Here is a 26,599-nt window from a genome sequence, read left to right as displayed (position 1 = left end):
CAATGCTTGGTTTTGTTTGGATTTTCCAACTATGACCATTGGATAGAGTGAATCAATGGCTTACGTTCAGAGTTGTTCTCATACTATAGAATGCTACAGGAACGTGGAGAGATTTGGTTGATTTTATATCACTGAATAATATAAAATATTATGCGTGCAGACGCTCCACCTCGAGGTTTGTTGCTCCTTCTCTGTCGTCGATAATCTATGTTCTTCCACTCTTTCGTCTAGGACATGAGCTTTGTTCATCCTTTTGCCGACACACGGGACATCTATATGCCTCCATTTTACAAAATCATACTATATGCCTCCATGACACGCGGGACATCTAGCATCAAGGTGGCGTGTGATGCAAGAAAATGGAGATATGCAGTGCGTAAGTGAGTGTGCACTTCGATGGCACCTAGTACTACTACTCAATATTTTTTTCTCATCGATGGCACGTGAATAGTGCAAGTACTTAATACCAGAGCACGGGATGGTAGCCATGGACATGGTCGGCCCTTTTTGAAGAGAGTACTAATAAATAACTTTGATGTGTCCCATCAACTCGCAGAACGACGAGAAGCTTGCTTACTATGCCTTCTCCCTCACCAACGCGTGCGCGGTGGCTCGCATCACGAGGAGAAACTTTTGCTTACAAGCGGTGGAGGTGCAGCAGTTCATTTGGTGTCAGATTGCCAGAAGTACTACTGTAGTACCATCATTATTGTTCGACTTTCGGAAGAGGAGAAGAGCCAAGCGCAAGGTCACCTACTAACCTAGTATAGTACTACTATAGCCAAAGCTGGTCCACCTTTTTAGAGCATGGTTAATTAATATAGGCAGCTCTTGCAGCGGCACATCATTTAGAGCAAGTACTCTCTTCGTATGAACAAAGGAAGTGAAACAAATGTTGGAGTGGATGCTAGATTGCCAATTAAAACATGATTACATAGGGAAAAAATCCTATAGCATTCTATCCTATGAATCAAACGACCAATGTAGGAAAATTATGAGGGGGGGGTCTCTCCAACGGTGTTCCTCGACTCGCACCTAGCATCACGGTGGACGAACTTGGAGTCATTCATCCGGTACACGTGGCATCTCAGATCTGGACACAAGGTGACGCGGCCTTTCACTTCCTCTGCCATTTGAAGCAGCGCGCCGGTGGAGGGCTAGCATACTCCAATATTAGGTTGGCTCTATGTGATGTGGCAACTTCATATACTAACCAGATGCTGGCTATACTACTACTATGGTACTCACACTCGACAGCAGTTCCAAATTGAGAGGGAAAGGCGAAGAGTCGGTGGATGGTTGCCAGTTTGCCACATTCCCCCCCAGAGGTGCCCCAGCCTACACGTCCTTTCGGAAATTGTACAAAAGGACTCGCCGTCGTCTCACTGACATGTTGGAATGGGACGACATGTCAACGAAACAGGGTGTGTAATTTCTCGTGCAAAATGCAATCTGGCCGCGTTGGCCCGAGGTGCCGCATTAGTTATCGACCTTTATTTTTTTAATGGCGTGCCATTCAGTTTTGAAGCATGACTAAGTGGTACTGTTTGCAGAGAAAATATAAACTACTATACCACTACTCCACCTCTAGTACTAGTAGTATAAAAAAGATACATAGGCTGGAGCTTCAGAGGTTTCTTGCTAAGGGCTGCCCACTTGCTTCTCACACTATCACCCTTTCTCCAGATCTAAAAAAGACGGCCTCTCTCTCCCTCCTCGCCGGTGGTCACATATCCGCCGGGGAAGAAAAGGACGTGCAGCGTTGACGCACTCGTCGTCGGCGAGCGAGGTCACGCACTGACGACAAGGCCGTCCTCTCAGACCTAGTGCCCGCGCGGGATGGCCTCCGTCCCCAAGCTCGCTGCCGTAGTGTGTGCGGAGGATGACGAGCACGAGCGAAGCCACTTCCCGTCGACCCTCAGGTATGCTACCTCTTTTTGAACCATACCTTTGTTCTATTGCCCCATCTGCCACGTCGCTGCATGTGGATCTTTTTCCACTCCACCATCTTCCCAATTTCCTATCCTCTGCTCTACTGGTCACGCAGAAGAAAACCTTAAGTTGCACTATTAAAGGAAACCCTACTTCATGCAGACTAATCCATGTCTGGGTTGAATAAGGAAAGGAAGTGAGACTGTATTGTCCAAGAGAGTATGCACCGAACCCGCATCTAGGTTGAAAAGGGGAAAATCAGTAGCTAAGGAACGAGTCTCGTGTCTCTTGGTTGAAGAAGGGTAGAAAGGCATGACAACGCAATAGAGAATGACCAGGTCGATCGGTTTGTTGTCCTCACATAGGAAAAAGGTGGCTAAAGAGAACAAAAATGGGACGTAATCCACATATGTTGCCTGGATATTTGTTGCTCTGGGCAACCATACCTCCCTCACCACTCTATGCGTCCGTGGAGGTACATCGTACTGGTGCGCCCACTATCTGAATGGGTCTCCCATGCTCTTATTGCCACTTTTTTGCTGTTAGTATAACGCCAACGGTGAAGTCAACCAATGCTACTGCTAAAGTGATGCCACATTTAACTAATGCCGCACTCAGTCTAATGCCACCGATAAATTTAAGCAATGCCATTTAATGTCTCTGGATTATTTCAGGGTTAGCTGTTGATTGTGGATGTATTAAAGATTTTTCAGTGAAGGCATTCTAATGTTGTTGCACAGCCAGTATACCAACGATGAAACTTGTTACTACCTTCAGATTTTTGCACTGTTAATGCTTATAGATTACAAACCTCACTTTCATGAGATAAGTCAATTTTTTGGTACAGTGTCACCAAAATGCCAAGCGCTGATGTCATTTTATTTTGGTTAAACTGCATAAAAAATTATGAAGACAAGAGGAAAGGTCAAGAGTGGGCACCTCCTCCTTTGGCAATTGCATTGATTTGTTTGATCGAGTTTTTATGTTTGATCGATTATGAAGACTGGGATAGCAATTTTTCATGGCCACTCAAGTTCGAAATGATATTTACCTTGAAGGTACATGGTTTGCAATTTTTTAATACTGTCATTAGTTAATAATGCTAGTTACCTTCAGACTTTTGTATTTGGTTTAATGCTCTTGCACAGCTAGTATACCAATGCTGAAACTTGTTACCTTTACATTTTGTATTGTTAATTCTTATAGAAATATTCCAGTGCTAGAGCTTATGGAAAATTGTTCAGTAAAACCATTGTACTATACCTTGTAATAAAATAACTACTCTACTGTTGTACTAGCCACTAGATTAGTGTATATTTATACTATTCGAATGGTGTTGCATTAGCGTATGGACATATATAGTGTGGAAACCTTTCCCGGATATGTGCTCAAGAAAACTACTACCTGTTTTTTCTAAATACTGGATGTTTGGGTACTTTAAATTGAACTGCGAAAACGTCTTATATTAAGGAACAGAGGGTGTAGAGTTCACTCAAATTATCCCGGTAAAGCTAGTCACACCTTTGTTAAAATTAATGTTCATTATGTTATTGGAGGAGGTCTGTATGTTTGTCTCTAATGCCTGTCGACTACATACCTGACATCATTATGTAATGTTAGGTCATTTCCTTTTGTACAGTGTCACTGAATTGTCAAGGCGGTGATGGAATTTTATTTTAGTTGAACTGAACAAAATATGCTTAAAAGAAGAGGAAAGGTCAGGAATCGATAATTCTTTCAGAAATAACTATATATGCCTTTCTGACATCAGCCGCTGTTGCCTTATTTATTCCTTCAAACAGGTGGTTAGAAACAGTCTTGCTACCTTTTCCCATTAAGAAATTTGAATTCTTATATTTGTGAGTCTATGCTTCAACTAGTGCCACTTTTATTGTAATCACACTTTCAATATCTATGCAAACAGGGATGCTCTATTTTAGTGGAACTGCACAAAAATTCCAACCGGTTCAACATTAGGAGCATGTTTTCTTCCAAACCTTTATATCCAATTGGTGGCACTATGAGCTGTTCATTACAGAGGTACATGGTTTGCTACTATCTTGCTACTCTTTTTGTACTGTCATTAGATAGTAATACTAGTGGTTTGCATGTGAATTTATTGGCAGGGTGGACCTACATTGGAGGTGCAGGACATGATTCAATGATTGGATGCTCAATTTCGGTTGTATCGATTTCACCTCTTCCATCACTGTGAACATGGATATCCTTGGTCTGATGAAGAATAGGCGCTATATTTTTGCTCTGAACCAGCAAATCAATTCAGTATGAAATTGTCCAGGGAAAAACATGACTGTATCAAATTGTCTAGTGCAAAACATGACAGATGCTAAGCGGAAGGGACATGTTTAAACCTAAAATACAAGGTGGGGTATATGTTTACTAGCTTCTTGATATTTGTGCAGACAGGTATGTCTTCCCGTTGCTATTTGGCAAACACACAAAGTGACCGCAATTTTGGTTGAACTGCACAAGAGAATAGTATAGTCACTACATGCAGTGCCATTTGAAAATAGACACGGAAAGATTGGATAGTCACTTCATGGACTGCAGAAAAGTAGTATTGTACTATTTATTGGCCAACACTAGGTGCTCCATTGCTTTGGTGTTATTATACAATGGGCATCATTTTGCCTAAGTTAAAGTTTGTATTCCGAAAATAGTCTCGCCGTGTGATCGAGAGAAGACCAAATCATATTATAGTGGATGTTCCTCCATCATGTGTGGTTCATTCTCATGGTTCCAGCTGTTGGTGAAACCACTTACATTTGCAAGAGGAATTGTGGACTTCACAAACAAATTTGTCTTTCAGTCTGTATTGAATGTTGGCCAAGAGAAGCATCCATGTTAGTAGGAAGAACACATGTTTTTTCTAAATATTTGCTTTTGGAGCTACATATTTATATATGATATGTAAATCATTGAGATGCATTAACATCTTGATCTTATGTATGGGAATCGTACCTGTTGGTTTTGAATTTGGGCTACTAATGTGAACATATTAATGCCAGGCCTGTGAGTCTCGTTTGAACATTTTGAACGGATCGGCTCTTACTGTTGTGCACAGCATGATCCTTATTTCTGTGTTCTTAGTGTTTACAAGTTACTAACAGTTCCTTATTTCTGTTCGCTCAGTGTTTACAAGTTACTAATCGATCACTAGCTAGCCTACTAATGCGCTCCTGGCAGTTTTAGTTCCGACGCAAGATCCGAAGCGGTAGTTTTTTGAATAAATATGCCTACCTCTGAAGAAACTGACAAGCTGCTCTGAAGAAAATGCCATGCGAATCTGAAGAAACTGCCAGCAAAAACATTCGCAAATGCCTTATCTCCCAGCGAACGTTCATCAGCTAATGCGATCGTACACGTACACCATCTGACCTACTCGATCCTACACGTACACTATCCGACCTACTCAATCCTACATGGATAAATAGCGGATCACACACGTACTACCTCCTTTCTAGTTTTCCACAGCAAGCTAGCGCGCTAAGCCATGCCTGCTTATGCATTGAATTCCGATGACCGCGTTGACCGTCATGTTTCCTGCGACACACTAGTTCGCCTACCTTCCGTCTATTATTACTGTTTCCCGGGCTTCTCCAGTGGCACCATCACCCAACTCGCCTGTGGCACCCCGGCTCAGAGAAAACCGGAACGCCCCGTATTCCAGCTCAGAGATCGAGGTGAAGTCTTCTGGAATACGACACTGCTTAGTATAGAACAAACCAGCTCTCTATTACAACACGAATATGAATACAAGGGTTCTGATATTACAATGAATAACATCGGTATGGCGACACTACACCAACCACGGTTGCTCTATACAAGCAGCATAACAACTCAAAGCAGCGGAACAACTACTGGTAGCGGAACACCAAACGGCGATGATGGACTCCAATCCGCAGGGACTCTGGCTGGAACGTTTATCCTAGCTCGCGAACACAGGAACAACACCAAACAAGCAAGCAATCCAGGCACGACCTGCAAACTGGCATGACACGCCAGGTTAGTACATTGAATGTACTTGCAATCTCACAATAACCAGAAGCATTCAAGACAAACAATAGCATGGCAATTACAGGTTAAGCAGGAATTATCATGATATCATCAGGATAACATGGCATGAACAACATGAACATAATATCGCTAGAACAATATGATCATGGCATGAACAACATGAATCTGACGATACCAGCATGCAACATGATGACACTATATGCACCATTTATTCAGCTTGGGTTACCTCGTAACCATCACATGCATCACTTACCAACTTCGGACATTACACGATCATCTCAGGATCAAATCAAGCTTGGTATAAACAATACCGTAGTAATCATCAAATGACCACAAGGAGCTTGATCTTTACCCATGATTCTCGCACAACATCACGAATATCCAACAACTCGGTATCCTCGGTACCACGGTGATATTCCGGCGATCCCAACCATGACCAACACTTGGTCTCAACAGTGATCCTTCCGGCGATCACAACCATGACCAATACCTGGCCTCAAACGGTGATCCTTCCGATGATCACAACCAACTTATCTCCTCATCGAACCGGGGTTGTTATTAAACACATTATTATTATTATTACTGTTGACTCATAGTGTGACCGACACGAACTGGGCCCTTATCTGCAGGCGCGGCTAACAGTTGTTCAACAATTGTTCAAGTTCAATTTCATACGGTTAAACTTGAAAGCAAATATGCCGAGCCATGATAAAATACATGATGCAATTACAATGCATGAGCATGATATCAACAGAATCATGAGGGAACCACATAACTATCCACCATATCAACAATGAATCATATCCAACTAAGCATGGCATACTGACTAGCATGAACATCATAAGTACATACTTCTCTGAAACATAGCATGACCACTAGAATCAACGATAAATATCATGCAAGAACATATCAACAATGCCATCATGCAAGCATTTAACCAACTGGATGCAATGGAACAAGCATAACCACGGTACTCGGGACAGACGGCAGTCATGCACCGAAGACCATTACCAACATCAACATGTACTACTAGCAAGCATAAGCATAGGAAAGGAATACTAGCAACTAGCAGGGCATGACAACCAGGTGCATAACAACATAGCAAGAAAGTAAGCACTAACTGAGAAGCATTACCGAAACAATGATAACCATATTTTAAACAAACAAACATTTAATAAATATTCAAGTTGCAAACCATGGCTAGTGCATGACTATCATGCAAGTGGGTATTGTGGCTTGCCTGGGGTGACAGAGACTCCAGGAAGAAGTGCAGTGAAGCCACGGAACAAAACGTCGGGCGGTTTTCTCTCGGAGGAGGCTGATTAGAGGCTAGGGCAAAATGGTCATTTTCACGTGAGACCACCTAGTGAAAATGTTACCAAAAGAGAGAGCTCGCGATACGAATAAGTGAGCATTGGTTTCACCTCAATCGGAGTTACAGTTGAAAAGTTGTGAAGGTTGGCAGAACAGGGACTAATCTATGAAAAATTTATCACCAACGGGTCCCTGAGTGGATAAGGCAGAAACAGATTTGAGAAAATACGCTTTCTGACTTAGAAAACGTACTTCAGGCCGAAGTAGAAATAGAATACGCTTTCAGAGAGAAGAAAATGTACTCTGGGAAATACGTTTCCACTTGCCACATGGGACGGAGGGGGTGAGACACTGGCGCGTGGGGCCTAGGGAGCACGGGGAGGGGCCAGCGCTCGTGTCTTCTTCCTCCCGTGCTCGTGCCCCGATCGAGACAGAGGAGCGAGGACAGGGAGGAGGGATGCTGGGGCCGGCCGGCTTAGGCGGCCTACGGCCGAGCCGAGGCCACCGGTGGGCACGGGGCGGCGCGTCGCGCCCTCCTGGAGCAGCAGCAGCGCCAGGGAGAGGCAGGGGCGACGGCGGCTCGCTGGGACAGGGGCGAAGGCGGCGAACTCCTGAGAAGGGCCCAGCCAACTCCGGCCACCTCTGGCCGAGCTGAGAGCACCGACGGGCTCGGGGGAGGACCGCGCACCCGTTTAGAGGAGTAGAGGGCACCGGGGAGGACTAGAATGGCCGCGGGGAGAGGAGGACAGAGAGGACCGAGCCGGTCAGGGCGGTGGTGGAACTTGGTGGTGCGGCCATCTCCGGCGAGGGGCGAAGGGTGGGGCGGCTGAGTGGAATGTGGGGAACTTGGTGGACGTCTCGAAATGGCAAGGGGAGGCTTGGTTTGGCCGGAATCATGTCGAGGCCGAGGCGGCCATGGTGGACAGAGGTGAACTCCAGTGAGATGGTGCGATTCTAGAGGGCAAATGAGGCGAGGGAGGGATGAATGAGCTATGGAGGGGTTCGGGGGTCCTTATATAGGTGCGGAGGAGAGCTCTAAAGTTCACGAGCGAGCTCCCGACCGAGATTTAATGGCGGGCAGAGGCTGGGCATGGCACATGCATGGAGCTAGCAGCTCATTTATGGCAAACCACGACGAGGCACCGATGAAGGGCGACGCAGTCGAGCACGGGCGAGCTCTAGGACATGAATGGAGGTCGAGACGAGGAGGGAGGAGACGAGCACAGTGGCCGAAACAAGCTAGAGCACGCGTTCAGCCATGACGCAAGCGTGATCACCACGCACACTGGCGCAAGCGGCGCTCTTTGGCGTGGCCGACCATGTCCAGTAGATTGACCTTCATGCCCTTAGTCAAAATGAGGAAATGAATCGGTCTAGGGGCAAATAAGATATTTGCACTAAGCTCCAAAGCAAATCAGTAAGAAGGTGTTTGTAACTTGTTGTGGTTAAACCAGCTAGGTAACGTGGTAAAGAGTTTGTCTGATGATGATCACACACCAAGGTGATGCTAATCACCAAAAATCAGACTAAGAGGAGGGGTTTAGATGAGGGTTGCTGTAGAAAGTGCAAAACTGCCCAGAATCAGGGATTTGGATGATACACTCACATACTTGACTTCTGTGAGCTGAAATTTGGCATGGAGGGGTTATGTGATGATATGAAGCTGTTGTAAAAGTTTCATGCCATTTGGAAATACCAAAGTGGCACTTGCTTCACAAAGCTTCATTCTGGACAGACAACAACAACAACAAAGCCTTTAGTCTCAAACAAGTTGGGGTAGGCTAGAGGTGAAACCCATAAGATCTCGGAACCAACTCATGGCTCTGGCACATGGATAGCAAGCTTCCACGCACCCCTGTCCATAGCTAGCTCTTTGGTGATACTCCAATCCTTCAGGTCTCTCTTAACGGACTCCTCCCATGTCAAATTCGGTCTACCCCGCCCTCTCTTGACATTCTCCGCACGCTTTAGCCGTCCACTATGCACCGGAGCTTCTGGAGGCCTGCGCTGAATATGCCCAAACCATCTCAGACGATGTTGGACAAGCTTCTCTTCAATTGGTGCTACCCCAACTCTATCTCATATATCATCATTCTGGACTCGATCCTTCCTCGTGTGGCCACACATCCATCTCAACATACGCATCTCCGCCACACCTAACTGTTGAACATGTCGCCTTTTAGTCAGCCAACACTCAGCGCCATACAACATTGCGGGTCGGACCGCCGTCCTGTAGAACTTTCCTTTTAGCTTTTGTGGCACTCTCTTGTCACAGAGAATGCCAGAAGCTTGGCGCCACTTCATCCATCCGGCTTTGATTCGATGGTTCACATCTTCATCAATACCCCCATCCTCCTGCAGCATTGACCCCAAATACCGAAAGGTGTCCTTCTGAGGTACCACTTGGCCATCAAGGCTAACCTCCTCCTCACACCTAGTAGTACTGAAACCGCACATCATGTACTCGGTTTTAGTTCTACTAAGCCTAAACCCTTTCGATTCCAAGGTTTGTCTCCATAACTCTAACTTGCTATTTACCCCCATCCGACTATCATCAACTAGCACCACATCATCCGCAAAGAGCATACACCATGGGATATCTCCTTGTATATCCCTTGTGACCTCATCCATCACCAATGCAAAAAGATAAGGGCTCAAAGCTGACCCCTAATGCAGTCCTATCTTAATCGGGAAGTCATCAGTGTTGACATCACTTGTTCAAACACTTGTCACAACATTATCGTACATGTCCTTGATGAGGGTAATGTACTTTGCTGGGACTTTGTGTTTCTCCAAGGCCCCCACATGACATTCCGCGGTATCTTATCATAGGCCTTCTCCAAGTCAATGAACACCATATGCAAGTCCTTCTTTTGCTCCCTATATCTTTCCATAAGTTGTCGTACCAAGAAAATGGCTTCCATGGTCGACCTCCCAGGCATGAAACCAAACTAATTTTTGGTCACGCTTGTCATTCTTATTAAGCGGTGCTCAATGACTCTCTCCCATAGCTTCATTGTATGGCTCATCAGCTTAATTCCACGGTAATTAGTACAACTCTGAACATCCCCCTTGTTCTTGAAGATTGGTACTAATATACTCCGTCTCCATTCTTCTGGCATCTTGTTTGCCCGAAAAATGAGGTTGAAAATCTTGGTTAGCCATACTATCGCTATGTCCCTGAGACCTTTCCACACCTCAATGTGGATATAATCAGGGCCCATAGCCTTGCCTCCTTTCATCCTTTTTAAAGCCTCCTTGACCTCAGACTCCTGGATTCGCCACACAAAATGCATGCTAGTCTCATCAAAGGTGTCGTCCAGTTCAATGGTAGAACTCTCATTCTCCCCATTGAACAGCTTGTTGAAGTACTCCCGCCATCTATGCTTAATCTCCTCGTCCTTCACCAAGAGTTGGCCTGCTTCGTCCTTGATGCATTTGACTTGGCCAATATCCCTCATCTTCCTCTCTCGGATCTTGGCCATCTTATAGATGTCCCTTTCACCTTCCTTCGTGCCTAACCGTTGGTAGAGGTCCTCATATGCCCGACCCCTTGCTTCACCAACAGCTCGCTTTGCGGCCTTCTTCGCCATCTTGTACTTCTCTATGTTGTCTGCACTCCTATCCAGGTATAGGCGTTTGAAGCAATCTTTCTTCTCTTTAATCGCCTTCTGGACATCATCATTCCACCACCAGGTATCCTTATCTTCGCTTCTCCTTCCCCTGGACACTCCAAGCTCCTCCAAGGCCACCTTACGAATGCAAGTCGCCATCTTCGTCCACACATTGTTTGCATCTCCTCCTTCCTCCCAAGGGCCCTCCTTAATGACCCTCTCCTTGAACGCTAGAGCTACCTCCCCCTTGAGCTTCCACCACTTCGTTCTAACGACTTTGGCACGCTTATCCCGCTGGACACGAATCCGAAAGCGGTAGTCAGTAACCACCAGCTTATGCTGGGGTACAACACTCTCTCCAGGTATCACCTTACAGTCTAGGCACGCACGCCTATCTTCTCTTCTCGAGAGGATGAAATCAATCTGGCTAGAGTGTTGGCCACTACTAAAAGTCACCAGATGTGATTCTCTCTTTCTAAAGAGGGTGTTAGCTACAATCATGTTGTAGGCTAGAGCAAAGCTTAAGACATCTTCTCCTTCTTGATTCCTGATGCCATAGCCACAACCCCCATGCGCCCCTTCAAAACCTGTGTTAGATGTACCCACATGGCCATTGAGGTCTCCTCCTATGAAGAGCTTCTCACCAATCGGTACACTCCTAACCATGTCTTCCAGGCCTTCCCAGAACTCCCTCTTGGTGTTCTCATTGTGGCCTACTTGCGGGGCATACGCGCTGATAACATTGAGAACCAAGTCCTCAACTACCAGCTTGACCAGGATAATCTGGTCCCCACGTCTCTTGATGTCTACCACTCCATACTTGAGGCTCTTGTTGATCAAGATGCCTACGCCATTTCTGTTTGCAGCCATCCCTGTGTACCACAGCTTGAAGCCGGTATCCTCCACCTCCTTCGCCTTCTGTCCTCTCCATTTGGTTTCTTGGACGCAAAGGATATCAACACCTCTCCTCACCGCTGCATCAACTAGCTCCCGAAGCTTCCCTGTCAGAGACCCTACGTTCCAGCTACCTAAGCGAATCCACCTAGGCTTGGCTAGATTCCTTACCCTTCGCACTCGTCGAGTCAAATGCGAAGACCCTTGCCCATTTTCCACTACATCCGGGCGCCGATGTAGCGCGCCACTAAGGATGCGACGACCCGATGGATAGAAACTTAGAAAAATTGCACAGGGCAATTGGATTAACCAATTGAGGTAAAACTTAGTGGAGGGAGTTTATATGGATTGAAGAATGCCCTGGAAAAGTTTCAGCTTAAATGAAGCAATATAAAATATAGTTTCTTCACAAACTGAAAATCTGACCAGAAACTAAGATTTGGGGGTGGGCTCACATAGATGAGTTAAATGAGCTCATATTTGGTGGAGAGTCATGATAAGATCATAGGAAGGACCTTCGAAAATTGCAACTCATTTGGATATACCTAGCTTGTACTTCCTTCACAATCACTTCCCTCAGACAGGAACTTTGAAAAATTGCTCAGGAATATTTACTAGGCAAATTGAGTTGAATTTTGGCATGAGCCAATTATATGGACAGTAAAAGTTGTCCAAGAAGTTTGGGGTCAATCAAGCAAATATAAATAGCACTTCCTTTGCAAAGTGCCATTTAGAACAGAATAGGAAAAGAATTATTGGAGGATTATTTTTGAACATGGCAATGAAATATTTTGCCATATTTGAGCAAGATAGGACCCAAACAATTTATGAGAATTATTTGGGAATTTTAGGAGTGACAGAAATATAGGTTGCTTCTCAACCTAGGGTTATTCCTTTATCAGAAAAAGAATATTCCCAACAAAAGAATTTTGGGTTAGGTTAAGGGTGGAAATGAAATGATCTTAGGATGATGAAGAGGGTGACAAGCCACTATAAAACCTAGGAAGACATGATATTCCCAAGTTTCAGAACCACATAGCCACGGTAAAGCAAAACAGAACAGGAAATCCAAGAAAATCAAAGGAAAAAAGAAAAGGGCAAAAATCCAGGCTGTTACAAGCCCTCCCCCCTTAAAGAAATCTAGTCCTCGAGATTTGGTTGCTCAGGGTTAAAGAATCTTTCTGTCTTGAAGGAACCGTTTCCAACTCAAGTTTCTTTTATTCATTCTTATATAATATTTCCACTGAATTGGATCTAACTAACTGTCTTGATCTGGGGTTGTTTGCTTCGCGTATCTGACATTCTGATAGGACGTACCTCATATGTTCATGTCTATACTGACTCACATTTTCTTTTCATATCTGTTGGCTGAGCTTGCATCCGAAATATTATTTTTATGGACATACTTGTCCTTCCTGATATTGATCCTTGCTGGAAATGTTATTCTAGTATCGAGTACCGAGAATATTCCATGGAGTTGGGGAACATATCTTCCCATGGAACAAAGAATCTCTTCTATCCAGGCATCAGATTCCCCGAATATAGGCATGCCTTCTGGTTCTAAAACGGTGATGTGGATCATATCTGTTTTGCTAATGGATGCTATCATCTTGCATGAGTTTCTGACTTATCTTGACTGGCTTCACAGTCTTGAGTATCCAAATTGTACCAAAGGTTTGACTAGCGCTTGTCGTGACTGGTAGAAAAATGCACCATCTCCTGATGATAAGATTTGCAGACTTGACTAGCGGTGATCTTGGCAAAGAATCCCATCCACACAGGCTATTCTTTTAATTGCTTCCCCTATGCGAGAGATAACAATCCTCAAAGTATATGTTTTCACACTGATTCTTCATTTTTGCCAGTATCTCCCTGGGAATAACAGTCTGTGCGATGCTCCATCGCGGGTGTTGAGGTCAATATATTGAGCTGTCCATGAGTCTGACCGGACAGACTCGGGTATTCAAAGCTGACATTTCTGAGCATACTGTGGACTAAGCTGGTTGCCTCGGTATGAGGTCCTTACCACAATGGAGTATACCTCTTAGGTGGATCTTTGCTTGGGTTTGCCGTGGAATAAGACGGTCTTGGGCATCCACATTTTTCACATAATAACCGGCATACATGTATTGTTAGTCTTGCTCTTTCATTATTACTTTCTTTATCTGGATCCTCAACTGAAAGAGCGGGGCCTTATATATATCCTTGATTATTTTCGCGGCCCTGAATACTGCTACGTACAATATCTGGCAATCATACCTTGGTCTGGTTCATGTTTTGAGCCTCGGTATATTTATCCGGCTCACGTGTGGTTATACAGATCTCAATACTATTGTGGATTATGCCAGACAGTGACAGGGTTAATAACATCATATTGTTGAATGTGCGGGTCTGATCTTGATAATCACTGCTAAGATTATTGCCTCAATGTTGTCTTTCCTTCGAGACTTTTTGATTATGGCATCACCCATTGGTTTTTGTTTCTTGAATAACCGGTGAGGTTGTCGGATGTGTACCGTGAATTCTTCCTTGTGCGAGAGACTTGCATGGACTTGGCAACATACTCATTGAATGAATAAATATCTGATTCTCGAGGCATACCTTTGTTCTGACTGATTTTTGTTTCAGACCGAATTGTCGCAGATCTGCCGTTTGGAAAACACTACCATATGCTAACAATTCATAATTTAATGTCTTGTACTAGTGTCGTACTAAAGAAGATTGGGCATCTTGCGTTTGGGAAACAATCGGGGTATCATGCTGAGGAAGACTTGGTGACTTATGCTCGAAGCCTTCGGTGGATATCTTATTGAGGAAATCGGGGTACCGTACCTCATAAGCTTCCCCCCCCCTTAAAGACTTTGCTATGGAAGACTCGGTACCTTATGCCAGAAGCTTTTGTAGTATTTTATTGAGAAGGCTGAATATCTTGCATGGGAATCCATTCATACCCTATCAATGGAGACTGAGAACCTTGTCTTTGTATACTTTGTCAATAAATTGTGGAGATGGACGGAACTGATTTTCTTGGTGGATGGAATGACATATATATATATATATATATATATATATATATCTTTGTCAGCCCGACAGCTGATTATTTATATGACAAGAATTGTCTGACTGTCCTTACTGAATTCATCGTGCATTTGGACTGACTTCTGGGTGTCGTAGTGCATTAATTGTGACTTATGGCACATTCAATCATTGTGCATAGCCCATACCTTTTTCTTGAAATGCACGGTTTATCCAATTTTGTTCTCTTGCTGATTTAATCTTTGCTGCAATAAAGTGTATCTCTGACAGGTACTTGTCACTGATAGTCTGATCAAAACACAATTTGTATCCGAACGGATGTCTGCAATACAATGCTGTCGGCTGAAAACCTCATTGATTTTGACTGACTTTCTTGGTGTATATCTGTATTGCTTACGGCTCCTTCTGATCCAGTGTCAGTTGAGGAATAATTTCCATAAGGGGGTAACATTGAGGATTCAAAACAAAGAAGCACGAGAAAATGAATCAAAGCACATAACAAACAAGCTACAAAGCTGCTCCACACGGGCACACACAAGCATGATGCTACAACAGATGCACGAGCACTACACGAAGGATTACATCCTACGCTTGAGCAAACGCTCGTGAACTGGCGAGGAAGCTAAGGGAGTAGAGAGTGGAAGCGCTGACTTTGAAACTCCGGATGGACGAGGCAGAGGAGTTGGAGAAGCTGGCGGAGACTGAGGTAAAGCAACACCAAGCAATCTCCTGGCCCGAATGGCGTCTCAGACTAACTTAGAAATAATAAGACACTCGGCCGTCATGTAACGAGACATGGCGAGGATAGCCGGGTCATCTTGAGGGATGACGGAGGGAAATTGGATCCGCCTAGGATTTTTGACGATGGTGGGATAATATTGATAAGCACGGTTCTCTTGTACCATGCTCTCTTGATGATGAAGACCGGTGACTCCTGCCATTGCGGCAAGCTGAAAGGCATGCTCAGGAGTAGCGCCGTAACCACCGTGGAAACTGTAGGTGCGCTTACCGACAGGAATCGGGGCTGACAGATGAACATGAGCAACGTATTCCTGAATTCTTCCTCCAGCAGAAAACTGTAATACTTGATAATGAGGTGGATCTCCAAGGGGATAAATACTTCGCCACATGTCGCCAAGGAGGGCGGCAAAGCTGAGAGGTGCAGGAGTGGGACTGAACTCAATAGGAACAGCACCGGGAGCTAAGGGAAGGGCACTGAACTCATGGAAGTTGACCACCATCTACGCATGAAACAGGGGTTAACGGCAACCAAAATAAGACCATATGCATCAAACAAATGCAACAACCAAATGCAGCAAGCAAGGGCCACAACCAGACCCTATACTACTGTTTTCTAACGTTCCAGCAGACTAGGACGCTCTACAACCAGACTTGCTCTGATACCAAGCCTGTGGCACCCCATCTCAGAGAAAACCGGAACACCCCGTATTCTAGCCCAGATATCGAGGTGAAGTCTTCTGGAATACGACACTGCTTAGTATAGAACAAACCAGCTCTCTAATACAACACAAATATGAATACAAGGGTCCCGATATTACAATGAATAACACAGGCACGGCGACACTACGCCAACCACGGTTGCTCTATACAAGCAGCATAACAACTCGAAGCAGCGGAACAACGAACGGCGATGATGGACTCCAATCCGCAGGGACTCTGGCTGGAACGTTTATCCTAGCTCATGAACACAGGAACAACAACAAGCAAGCAAGCAATCCAGGCACGACCTGCAAACTGGCATGACACGCCAGGTTAGTACATTGAATGTACTTGCAAGCTCACAATAACCAGAAGCATTCAAGACAAACAACAGCATGGCAATTACAGGTTAAGAAGGAATTATCATGAGATCATCAGGATAACATGTCATGAACAACATGAACATAATATCCCTAGAACAATATGATCATGGCATGAACAACATGAATCTGACGATACCAGCATGCAACATGATGACACTATATGCACCATTTATTCTGCTCGGGTTACCTCGTAACCATCACATGCATCACTTACCAACTTCGGACATTACACGATCATCTCAGGATCAAATCAAGCTTGGTATAAACAATACCGTAGTAATCATCAAATGACCACAAAGAGCTTGATCTTTACCCACGATTCTCGCACAACATCACGAATATCCAACAACTCGATATCCTCGATACCATGGTGATCATTTCGGTGATCCCAACCATGACCAACACCTGGTCTCAACAGTGATCCTTCCGGCGATCCTAGCCATGACCAGTACCTGGCTTCAAACATTGATCCTTCCGACGATCACAACCAACTTATCTCCTCACCGAACCAGGGTTGTTATTAAACACATTATTATTATTACTATTGACTCATAGTGTGACCGACACGAACTGGGTCCTTATCCGCGGGCGCGGCTATCAATAGATTTCATATACACTCTGCAGAGGTTAGTACACTGTACCCACACTACGGAACCCATGACCTTGCACTCCTATTCGAGTGGACCAACGGCGTTCCGACAAAACTGATCTACTGCCATGACACTCTCCCGGCCACTCCGACCCACTCCCAATTGGGATAGTCCTAGGTGGCCCCGTGTCTACCAAAGACACAACGACCACCATTGTGGCCAAAACGTCCCTCACGGGGACCGTCCCTCACGGGGACCGGATCCATAACAACAACAACGGGCACACAAGGTTATGTCTGCTTACCGGGCCAGGGTACCGCACGCCCATAACCTTCCCTCGTTGGAGGCACCGGCGAGAGGCACGACAATAGACCCAGTTAGGACCTTCCCATAAAGGTAAGCGTGGTTGCACTGGTCAGTTCGATATGGTGGCATCATGACTCAGCCAATAGTTGTTCAAGTTCAATTTAATCCGGTTAAACTTGAATGCAAATATGTTGAGCCATGATAAAATACATGATGCAATTGCAATGCATGAGCGTGATATCAACAGAATCATGAGGGAACCACATAACTATCCACCATATCAACAATGAATCATATCCAACTAAGCATGGCATACTGACTAGCATGAACATCATAAGTACATACTTCTCTGAAACATAGCATGACCACTAGCATCAAAAATAAATATCATGCAAGAACATATCAACAATGCCATAATGCGAGCATTTAACCAACTGGATGCAATGGAACAAGCATAACCACGGTACTCGGGACAGACGACAGTCATGCACCGAAGACCATTACCAACATCAACATGTAGTACTAGCAAGCATAAGCATAGGAAAGGAATACTTGCAACTAGCATGGCATGACAACCAGGTGCATAACAACATAGCAAGAAAGTAAGCACTAACTCAGAAGCATTACCGAAACAACGATAACCATATTTTAAACAAACAAACATTTAATAAATATTCAAGTTGAAAACCATGGCTAGTGCATGACTATCATGCAAGTCAGTATTGTGGCTTTCCTGGGGTGACGGAGACTCCAGGAAGAAGTGCGGTGAAGCCGCGGAACAAAACGTCAGGCGGGTTTCTCTCAGAGGGGGCTGATTAGAGGCAAGGGTAAAATGGTCATTTTCACTGTGAGACCACCTAGTGAAAATGTTACCAAAATATAGAGCTCGACAAGACGAATAAGTGAGCGCTGGTTTCACCTCAATCGGAGTTACGGTTGAAAAGTTGTGAAGGTTGGAAGAACAGGGACTAATCTGTGAAAAATTTATCACCAACGGGTCCCTGAGTCGATAAGATAGAAACAGATTTGCTAAAATACGCTTTCTGACTTAGAAAACATACTTCAGGCCGAAGTAGAAATAGCAAACGGTTTCAGGAAGAAGAAAACGTACTCTGAGAAATCCGTTTCCACTTGCCACGTGGGATGGAGGGGGTGAGACACTGGCGCGTGGGGCCCAGGGAGCAGAGGGAGGGGCCAGCGCTCGTGTCTTCTTCCTCCCGTGCTCGTGCCCCGATCGGGACAGAGGAGCGAGGATAGGGAGGAGGGACGCTGGGGCCAGCCGGCTCAGGCAGCCTACGGCCGAGCCGAGGTCACCGGCGGGGGCGGCGCGGTGCGCCGCTCCATCGTGGAGCAGCAGCAGCGCCCGGGAGAGGCAGGGGCGACAGCGGCTCGCTGGGACAGGGGCAAAGGCGGCGAACTCCGGCGAAGGGCCCGGCCAACTCCGGCCACCTCTGGCCGAGCTGAGAGCACCGGCGGGATCGGGGGAGGACCGCGCACCCATTCAGAGGAGTAGAGGGCACCGGGGAGGACTAGAATGGCCGCGGGGAGAGGAGGACAGAGAGGACCGAGGCGGTCGGGGCGGTGGTGGAACTTGGTGGTGCGGCCATATCCGGCGAGGGGAGAGGGGATGGGGCGGCTGAGTGGAATGAGGGGAACTCGGTGGACGTCTCGGAACGGCGATGGGAGGATTGGTTTGGCCGGAATCATGCCGAGGCCGAGGCGGCCATGGTGGACAGAGGCGAACTCCGGCGAGATGGGGCGATTCCAGAGGGAAAATGAGGCGAGGGAGGGATGAATGAGCTGCGGAGGGGTTCGGGGTCCTTATATAGGCGCGGAGGAGAGCTCTAGAGCTCACGAGCAAGCTCGCGACCGAGCTTTAATGGCGGGCAGAGGCTGGGCATGGCACGGGCATGGAGCTAGCGGCTCATTTATGGCGAACCACGAGGAGGCACCGATGCAGGGCGACGCAGTCGAGCACGGGCGAGCTCTAGGACATGAATGGAGGTCGAGACGAGGAGGGAGGAGACGAGCACAGTGGCCGGAACACGCTAGAGCACGCGTTCAGCCATGACGCAAGCGTGATCACCACGCGCACTGGCGCAAGCGGCGCTCTTTGGCGTGGCCGACCATGTCCAGTAGATTGACCTTCGGGCCCTTAGTCAAAATGAGGAAATGCATTGGTCCAGGGGCAAAGAAGAGATTTAAATTAAGCTCCAAAGTAAATCAGTAAGAAGGTGTTTGTAACTTGTTGTGGTTAAACCAGCTAGGTAACGTGGTAAAGAGTTTGTCTGATGATGATCACACACCAAGGTGATGCTAATCAGCAAAAATCAGACTAAGAGGAGGGGTTTAGATGAGGGTTTCTGTAGATAGTGCAAAACTGTCCAGAAATCAGGGATTTGGATGATACACTCACATACTTGATTTATGTGAGCTTAAATTTGGCATAGATGTGTCATGTCATGATATGAAGCTTCTGTAAAAGTTTCATGCCATTTGGAAATACCAAAGTGGCACTTGCTTCACAAAGCTTCATTCTAGACAGAAACTTTGAAAAATTGCACAGGGCAATTGGATTAACCAATTGAGATAAAACTTAGTGGAGGTAGTTTATATGGATGTAAAAATTCCCTGGAATGTTTTTAGATTAAATGAAGCAATAAAAAATATAGCTGCTTCACAAACTGAAAATCTGACCAGAAACTAAGATTTGGGGTTGGGCTCACATAGATGAGTTACATGAGCTCATATTTGGTAGAGAGTCATTATAAGATCATAGGAAGGACCTTGCAAAATTTCAACTTATTTGGATATGCCTAGCTTGTACTTCCTTCACAATCACTTCCCTCAGACAGGAACTTTGAAAAATTGCTCAAGAATATTTACAAGGAAAATTGAGTTGAATTTTGGCATGAGCCAATTATATAGACAGGAAAAGTTGTCCAAGAAGTTTGGGGTCAATCAAGAAAGTATAAATAGCACTTCCTTTGCAAAGTGCCATTTAGGAAAGAATAGAAAAAGAATTATTGAAGGATTATTTTTGAACATGGCAATGGAATATTTTGCCATATTTGAGCAATATAGTACCCAAAAAATTTATGAGAATTATTTGAGAATTTTAGGAGTGATAGAAATATAGGTTGCTTCTCAACCTAGGGTTTTAAGGGTAATTCCTTTATCAGAAAAGAAAATTCCCAACAAAAGAATTTTGGGTTAGGTAAAGGGTGGAAATAACATGATCTTAGGATGATGGAGAGGGTGACAAGCCACTATAAAACCTAGGAAGACATGATCTTCCCAAGTTTCAGAACCACATAGCCACGGTAAAGCAAAACAAAACAGGAAATCCAAGAAAATCAAAGGAAAAAGAAAAGGGCAAAAATCCAGGCTGTTACATCGCTCTATCCTCATAAGCCCCCACCGGCCCGACGTTGCTCGCCATTTATCGTCGCTCTCTCCACGTCCGCCATGCCCCTGCCCATCCGCGATAGGCGACACCGGAGGTGGTCACCGCCGGAACTAGTGTTTGGTTTTTCACCAGAAGGAAGACGGAGGGAGGAGGCATTCGATTGGTCTTTAGATGGCAATGCAGACTATGAGGAGTTGTTGGAGCGCGACCGCCTGGCGGAGGAGCAGCGTATTGTCGATTTGCACCGCCAGCGGGACATGGAGCAGCAGCGCACCGACGCTCTGAGTCGCGAGCAAAGCGCCCGCAACTAGGCCGACTACGTGGAGGCCGGCGCCCGGCAAATAGCCATGGAGGCTGTCGGGCACGCACGCGTTCGCGACGCCGATTTTTACTACCAGCTCTTCAAGTGGGTTTCCCGCTTAGAAGCCGAAGCTTCGGTGGACCATGCCGGCATGGAAAGGGCCAACACCCGCAAGTAATGCGCCCTATCGCACCTCTGGCAAGTCCGAGGCGAGGCGGAGGACGCTGGTGCCAGCGTTTAGCATGTACCACAGATGGCAGCCGACATCGTCTAGTTAGCTAAGAGTAAGTTAGTACTTGTATGCTACTAGAGTATTAGTGGGAGTAGATAGTTAACTTGGCTATGATGGTTGTCAACGTGGAAGTTCAGTACTCTATATGTGGATCAGACCTGTTACTTTGCTCTGAATGTTGAACTTTCCGTTTGAACGTATGGAATGGGCTGTTATTTTTCTAAATGAGTTGTATTTGTCCTCCACGGGTTTAGAGGCTGACTTGTGGGCCTACCAAGTTGACGCATACACAATCAGGAGATGATTGTACGTGGAGAGGATGACAACAGGGACCCGCCAAGGTCATGGCAGTACGCAAGCAAGTGGAAAATCCTTATTTCAAGCCAATAAAAAAAGGGCAGCGATAGGCGCCGGCGGATCGGCTGAACTGTTGGAACGGCCTATCCCCAGCCGTCGGATTGAACTAGTCAGGGCCGTTTGATCTGCGCGCGAGCCCCCACCAAATGAACCGTTGCAGCAGAGATAAACAAGAACTATTGCAACTGTTGTTTCGCCCCACCACAGCGAGGAAACAGGGGGAACGCTTGGTCCCCGCGTCGGCCGTCCCCAATCCGTGGCGGCGGCCGGATCCGCCAGATTTTGGTTTCCAGCTACAGGCTCAGCTTGAGGAGGGGCCTCCCCATCTATCACACGACCTTCTGATTTCCTTCAACCATGTCTTACATACGTGGTAACCTCCTTGCCGCCATGGATTTGGGTTCAAGCTCTGGGATGAGCTCCTCCGCAGTTGATGGCCGAAGGCGGCAGGACCCTGGTGGTAGTGTACCGAGGATGCAACAATATGTCAACCCCGGTATAATCTTCCAGGATGCAGCACATCATGGCCGGGATGAAATTGATCTGGTATGAAAACCAAACCCTAGATCCTATCTCTCACAAAAATTGTTGCAACCTTTGATTTCAGTTGATGAGCATGACATGGAAAAAATCTTCTCTACTACTTGTGTTGATTATTTAGAAAATTTTCTGACAGTGAACAAAATGCTAGTAAAATATGTTTCTTAGTGGTCTTTGCTAATAAAATGTTACAACTATGTAGTGAACTTGGTACAATGCTACATCCTAAATGCTACATCCTACATCCTATATGCTACATGAAGGAGAATTGGTTCAAAAAACAATGAAAACAGAGGGACATTGCATATCTTCATGATGTAGATGTGCTACATGCTACTACTTTGTAGAAATGTTTGGTGAAGAAAGAATCTTGAATAACAGTATGCTAAGTGTTTTTGTTGTAAAAATTTATGCTATGATTGTAGCAAAAAAACTTGTTTATTAATTTGTGTTTCACATGCCGTGTCCACTATGTTTGGCGTTTTTCTACATGGTTTTTTGATGCAGCAAACAAAAAGTTTGACTTGGGTGCTTTGTTGCAGAATGTCGGTTTGGAGCCATCGATTTTCATTGATGATGATCTGCAAAATGTTATGGAGCAAGAAGAAAATGATGGCATTGATTTGAATGATCCTCCAGGAACGGATAGTGAGGACACCTTGCAGCAGAACACGGGTGATCCAGCTCATGTGAATGCCCAAGTTGCCGGTAACAATGCCAATGGAAATGCTTCAGCACTTGTTGATGAACCTGATGAAGATATATCATCGCAACCAATTGTCCCTTTTGTTGGAATGGTTTTTGATAATGTTGAAGAATCTCAACGAGTGTACAATGATTATGAAATGAAGATGGGTTTTGGAACACGAATTGTGACATCAAAACACAGTAGGATAAGAGGCTTAGGAAAGAAAGGCATCTTAATCTATAGAGTTTTTGAGTGCATACACTCTCGGAAAAATCCTTCCAATAATGCTGGTGGAAGCATTTCTGACTGCGCTGCAACAAATCAAAGTGATGATGCTGAAATGAGCTATGCTAGTAATAGAAAATCAGCAAGCAAGCAAGCTGGCACCTATATGGATGTGAGCGACAAGAGGCAACGGAACAAATTGGAGCGGTATAATTGCAAGGCGCATATGGGTGTTACCCTACCAGACGGTACATGGGTTGTGATAGTTTTTGAGGCAGAACACACGCACCAACTGATGTTGTAAAGGGGGCGCCAGAGATTTTGCCGTTCTCACAGAAAAATCCTGGATGCGGACTTGCAATATATCACCTCACTACACTATCGCAACATATCAACAGCGAATATGATGGGCTTTCTTGGAGATGCACGATGTTGTGATCCAAGGAGTTTGCTGTATGTGAAGACTGATGTGACAAATGCAAGAGCAAAGCTGCGAAGGGGCCTGTCAGAGCATGATTTGGAGCTGACAATCGAGTACTTTGAGAGAAGTCAAGTGGAGAATCCCAACTTATTTTTCTCGAAGCTAGAAGAAGATGGAGCTATTAGGGCGCTTTTCTGGGTTGATGGGAGAACAAGGGCCCTGTATCCAAAGTACAAAGATTGTGTGTTTTTCGACACCACATTCTGCACGAATCACTACAACTTGCCCTTTACTCCGATTGTTGGCATTAACAACCACACACATACTATTTGCTTGGGGTGCGCTTTGTTGCCTGATGAGACCATCGAAACTTTCAAGTGGGTCTTCCAGCAATGGATGTTGGCAATGAATAACGAGCATCCGTTGAACATTATGACTGATCAAGACCAGGCAATGGCTACAGCCATCTCAATGGTATTTCCAGATTCAACACACAGATGTTGCAAGTGGCACGTCTTCCGGGTTGCAGGGACAAAACTAGGAAAGATGCTGGGAAAGGATGAGCCTTTTGCTGAAGCATTCTATGGTTGCATCAATGATTCAGATACCGTTGAGGAGTTTGAAGAATGGTGGAAGCAGATGGCCGAGTTATTTGGTGTGGCTGATAAGAAACACCTCAAGAACATGTGGAACAGCAGGGAGATGTGAGCTCCTGTGTACTTTAGGAATAAGTTCTTCCCATTCACAGGAACAACCGGGCGGTCTGAGGGCCTGAATTCCTACTTTAAGACTTTAAATCATCATGTAGACTCGGTTTGGACATTTGTCCAGCAGTTTGAGCTTTGCCAAGAGCTAATGCTTGATCGTGAAGACAATGATGGCTTCATCAATGAAGTGACGAGACCGCCACTCTGGGACAAGTAAGTCCAAAGTCATGTAGCATTTTTTTAGTTTTCCAGTACAGTGTGGTTGCAGCATTTCTTTGAAACATATGTAGCAATTCTTATTGATGTTGGAAGCTTTTTTGTTTGCAGTTACAACATTGAAAAGAAAGCTGCAGATATCTATACTAGAGAGGTATTTTCCAAGTTTCAAAAACTATTGGCTAAATCAACAGGCTATGGTCTGCAATATCAGCTGCAAGGGGATGTCATCTAGTTTCGCCTTGTTGCAAATTATTGCGTCAACCCAAAAGTGTAGACGGTGCGTGTTGCTCCTAAAGATCAGACATACATGTGCACCTGCAACATGTTTGAGATGTGTGGGCTGATCTACCCACATATCATCTGTGTCATGGTGCACCTGAACGTGCAAACGATACCTGCGACTTACATGCTTCCAAGGTGGTCTTAGAGAGCAACCAACCTTGCGCCTGAACAGTGCGGTGGGCATAGAGCTATGCATTTCAGCGTCCCCACGACAAACACCCTAAAGTTTAACTCTCTATGCCGGAAGTTTGGGAAACTCGCTTCTGATGCATGCTTCAATGATGAAGCTTATAGTTTTGTCTCTGGGCTAATTGATCAGGGAAGTGTTGGGGTTGCTACAATAAAAGCTAGAGCAACTGATGGGGTTGCAGGAGACAAAGAAGCCCAAGGTCATGCAGCAAATGAACAAGTCTCAGGTGGTCTAAGTACATGTCAGCGGGATCCACCCCCCGTAGGACTGCGGAACCCACCAAAGTCAGCAAAGAAGGGGGGGGCAAAGGAGAAAGAGAAGCACAGGAAGCCACTAATTGAGATTCAGAAGATGAAATGAAGAAGAAAGCAAAGAAGGACGCGACGAAAACGAAGAAAGCTTCAAAGCCAAGGGAAAAGAAGACTCCATGAAAATATTGTGAAGATGAAGATCACAACGTGAAGGATTGCCAACTCCTTGCAGTTTTTCTTGCTGTGAGTGCGAGAGCGAAAGCTTTGTGTGTCGAAACAATCCTTACACTTTAGGATATTTTTGTGAGGGAAAAAATGATGAACTGCCTTGTAACACCCCATGGCTTATGATAAAAAGTTGTGTTGACTAGCTGTGAATGTTTGTTTTGTGGGATTGCAACATATTACTACATGCGTGGTTTGAAAAAAAAGTAGAATGTTCCTTTTTACAAGAGTTGATTTAAAAAAATTCTTATTGTTATATGTTTGTGAGAGCTTACTTTTTGTAGTATGATGGTGCCAAAATTTGTAGAATTTTTTTAAAAAAGCAGAATGTGGGTTTTTCCTTATTTATTTTTAAAAAATAGTACTCAATGGTTGTTGTAACCACAACTTGATCCATGTTTAAAAAGAACATGTTTTAAGCTTTTGAAAAGCATGGTTGAAGCTTTTGAAAAACATGGTTGAATATTTTTGGAAATATGGTTGAAGCTTTTAGGAAACATGTTTGAAGCTTTAAGAAAACATGTTTATAAGATTTCTGAAAAGCATGGTTGCAGCTTTTTGAAAACATGGTTGAAGCTTTTGTAAACAAGGTTGCAGCTTTTAGGAAACATGGTTGAAGCTTTTGAAAAACATGGTTGAAGCTTTTGAAAAACATGGTTGTAACTTTTTCAAAATATGGTTGATACTTTTTCAAAATATGGTTGCAACTTTTAGGAAACATGGCTGAAGCTTTTGAAAAGCATGGTTGAAACTTTTTCAAAATATGGTTGAAACTTTTAGGAAACATGGTTGAAGCTTTTGAAAAACATGGTTGAAGCTTTTTAAAACATGGTTGAAACTTTTTCAAAATATGGAAGAAACTTTTTCAAAATATGGTTGCAGATTTCAGGAAACATGGTTGAAGCTTTTTGCAAACATGGTTGAAGCTTTTTAAAAAATGGTTGAAGCAAAATAACAAGTTTGAAAAGGAAAAAGCCTTGAATGATTTAAAGTGTTGATTTAGCT

Source organism: Triticum urartu, chromosome 4A (genome assembly GCF_056163025.1).
Source record: "Triticum urartu cultivar PI428250 chromosome 4A, HENAU_Tu73, whole genome shotgun sequence".
NCBI classification, from domain to species: domain Eukaryota; kingdom Viridiplantae; phylum Streptophyta; class Magnoliopsida; order Poales; family Poaceae; genus Triticum; species Triticum urartu.
This window is presented reverse-complemented; position numbering follows the sequence as displayed.